Source organism: Berghia stephanieae, chromosome 8 (assembly GCF_034508935.2).
Source record: "Berghia stephanieae isolate SIO BIC M18660-M18661 chromosome 8, UCSD_Bste_1.3, whole genome shotgun sequence".
In the NCBI taxonomy this organism is placed as follows: domain Eukaryota; kingdom Metazoa; phylum Mollusca; class Gastropoda; order Nudibranchia; family Aeolidiidae; genus Berghia; species Berghia stephanieae.
Window position 1 is genome coordinate 123,469 of NC_088367.1, and position 3,100 is coordinate 126,568.

Below are 3,100 nucleotides of genomic sequence, written 5' to 3' on the forward strand. Positions count from 1 at the left end.
TGAAAAATAAAAAGAACCGATTTTCTTTGTTAAGAACCAAGCTGCTCGTTGCTAGGCGGAAGTGACATCAGACTATTGAATCCTATTAGCGGGAAAGAGGAAAAGGGGACACCCAAAGACTAGAAGGTTGGATAAGATAAAGGACGATATGAAAGAACTGGGCCTGGAGGAAGATGATGCTCTGAACCGAGATGCATGGAGATGTGGCATTCATTATGGCAACCCTGCAAAATGCGGGATAAGCTGAAAAAAGAAGAAGAAGAAGAAGAAGAAGAAGAAGAAGAAGAAGAAGAAGAAGAAGAAGAAGAAGAAGAAGAAGAAGAAGAAGAAGAAGAAGAGAAGAAGAAGAAGAAGAAGAAGAAGAAGAAAAAAAAGAAGAAGAAGAAGAAGAAGAAGAAGAAGAAGAAGAAGAAGAAGAAGAAGAAGAAGAAGAAGAAGAAGAAAAGAAGAAGAAGAAGAAGAAGAAGAAGAAGAAGAAAGAAGAAGAAGAAGAAGAAGAAGAAGAAGAAGAAGAAGAAGAAGAAGAAGAAGAAGAAGAAGAAGAAGAAGAAGAAGAAGAAGAAGAAGAAGAAGAAGAAGAAAGAAGAAGAAGAAGAAAAGAGAAGAAGAAGAAGAAGAAGAGAAGAAGAAGAAGAAGAAGAAGAAGAAAGAAGAAGAAGAAGAGAAGAAGAAGAAAGAAGAAGAAAGAAGAAGAAAGAAGAAGAAGAAAGAAGAAGAAGAAGAAGAAGAAGAAGAAGAAGAAGAAGAAGAAGAAAGAAGAAGAAGAAGAAGAAGAAGAAGAGAAGAAGAAGAAGAAGAAGAAGAAGAAGAAGAAGAAGAAAGAAGAAGAAGAGAAGAGAAGAAGAAGAAGAAAAGAAGAAGAAGAAGAAAAGAAGAAGAAGAAGAAGAAGAAGAAGAAAAGAAAGAAGAAGAAGAAGAAGAAGAAGAAGAAGAAGAAGAAGAAGAAGAAGAAGAAGAAAGAAAAGAAGAAGAAGAAGAAGAAGAAGAAGAAGAAGAAGAAGAAGAAGAAGAAGAAGAAGAAGAAGAGAGAAGAAGAAGAAGAAGAAGAAGAAGAAGAAGAAGAAGAAGAAGAAAAGAAGAGAAGAAGAAGAAGAAGGGAAGAAGAAGAGAGAAGAAGAAGAAGAAGAAGAAAGAAGAAGAAGAAGAAGGGAAGAAGAAGAAGAAGAAGAAGAAAGAAGAAGAAGAAGAAGAAGAAGAAGAAGAAGAAGAAGAAGAAGAAGAGAAGAAGAAGAAGAAGAAGAAAGAAGAAGAGAAGAAGAAGAAGAAGAAGAAGAAGAAGAAGAAGAAGAAGAAGAGAAGAAGAAGAAGAAAGAAGAAGAAGAAGAAGAAGAAGAAGAAGAAGAAGAAGAAGAAAGAAGAAGAAGAAGAAGAAGAAGAAGAAGAAGAAGAAGAAGAAGAGAAAGAAGAAGAAGAAGAAGAGAAGAAGAAGAAGAGAAGAAAAAGAAGAAGAAAGAAGAAGAAGAAGAAGAAGAAGAAGAAGAAGAAGAAGAAGAGAAGAAGAAGAAGAAGAAGAAGAAGAAGAAGAAGAAGAAGAAGAAGAAGAAGAAGAAGAAGAAGAAGAAGAAGAAGAAGAAGAAAAGAAGAGAAGAAGAAAGAAAGAAGAAGAAGAAGAAGAAGAAGAAGAAGAAGAAGAAGAAGAAGAAGAAGAAGAAGAGAAGAAGAAGAAGAAGAAGAAGAAGAAGAAGAAGAAGAAGAAGAAGAAGAAGAAGAAGAGAAGAAGAAGAAGAGGAGAGAGAGAGAAGAAGAAGAGAAGAAAGAAGAGAAGAAGAAGAAGAAGAAGAGAGAGAAGAAGAAGAAGAAGAAGAAGAAGAAGAGAAGAGAAGAGAAGAAGAGAAAGAAGAAAGAGAAGAGAGAAGAAGAAGAAGAAAGAAGAAGAGAAGAGAAGAAAAGAAGAAGAAGAAAGAGGAAAAGAAGAAGAAGAAGAAGAAAGAAGAAGAAGAAGAAGAAGAAGAAGAAGAAGAAAGAAGAAGAAGAAGAAGAAGAAGAGAAGAGAAAGAAGAAGAAGAGAGAAGAAGAGAAAACGAGAGAAAAAGAAGAAGAAGAGAAAAGAAGAAAAGAAGAGAAGAAGAAGAAGAACGGGAGATGGATGGAAGTTCAGTCGTAGAAAGCAAAGACAGACGATACTGAGCCACCCCCCCCCCCCTCTATCCACCCAACAGTGATTAAGAAGCTGGGTCTATAGACCTGACAGGAAGTACTTTGCGATAGACTAGCGTCATATCTAAAAGGTAGCAAGCGATTGCTATTGTCCGTTTCACGCGATAGTCTCCATGGGTTCATTGCCCAGAGGGACTATTTTGCAAGCTACTCAAGTTTTTTGTTCCTTTTGTCTGATTGTTGTATTGTTTTTGTTTATGGGGGAGATTAGCTTTTATATGCATTTTTGTTCAAGAATTATTGCGACAGAGACTGACTGCAGTCTTTACAAATTGTATTTATCGATATCCCATGTGACAAATCGATCTGGCAATTCAGCTACATAATACAATCATAACACATGGCATTAAAAGCGTCGATAATATCGTATACGAAAAATCGATATGACCATAATTTATTATTCTCACATATCTAATATTATTTTGTTGAGAAAACTTCCACGAAAAACCAAATACCAACATATCGACCGATCTCCTTGGACATGGAATCGAAATGTTATTTCCAGAGAATTTCTCACATTCCGTCCATAAATGCCAGATATTAATTGAACACTGCTTTTACAAAATACTTTCATTTAGAGATTTAATCATTACTCGATAGGGGTTCAACAGTCGTGACGTCACTTCCCTCGTATTGACTCATTGTAACTTAGTAACGGGTTCTATACTATCGGAACAATGGTGGACGCCCTTGTTAAATACTTCTCCGACGAGCATGAAAGTTTATCCAGACGAGAAAAACATAAATCTGATCATGTTTTGACTTTTATACATTCTGATCACACGGCGTGTGAATAAGTTCTAGCCAGCATGAAGAATAAAAATTACAGATTTTCTTTGTTTAGAACCAAGCTGCTCGTTGCTGGGCGGACGTGACATCAGACTATTGAATCCAATTGATGCTATGCGTTTAGCAAAAAAAATCACATAATCCGCCAGCCGGA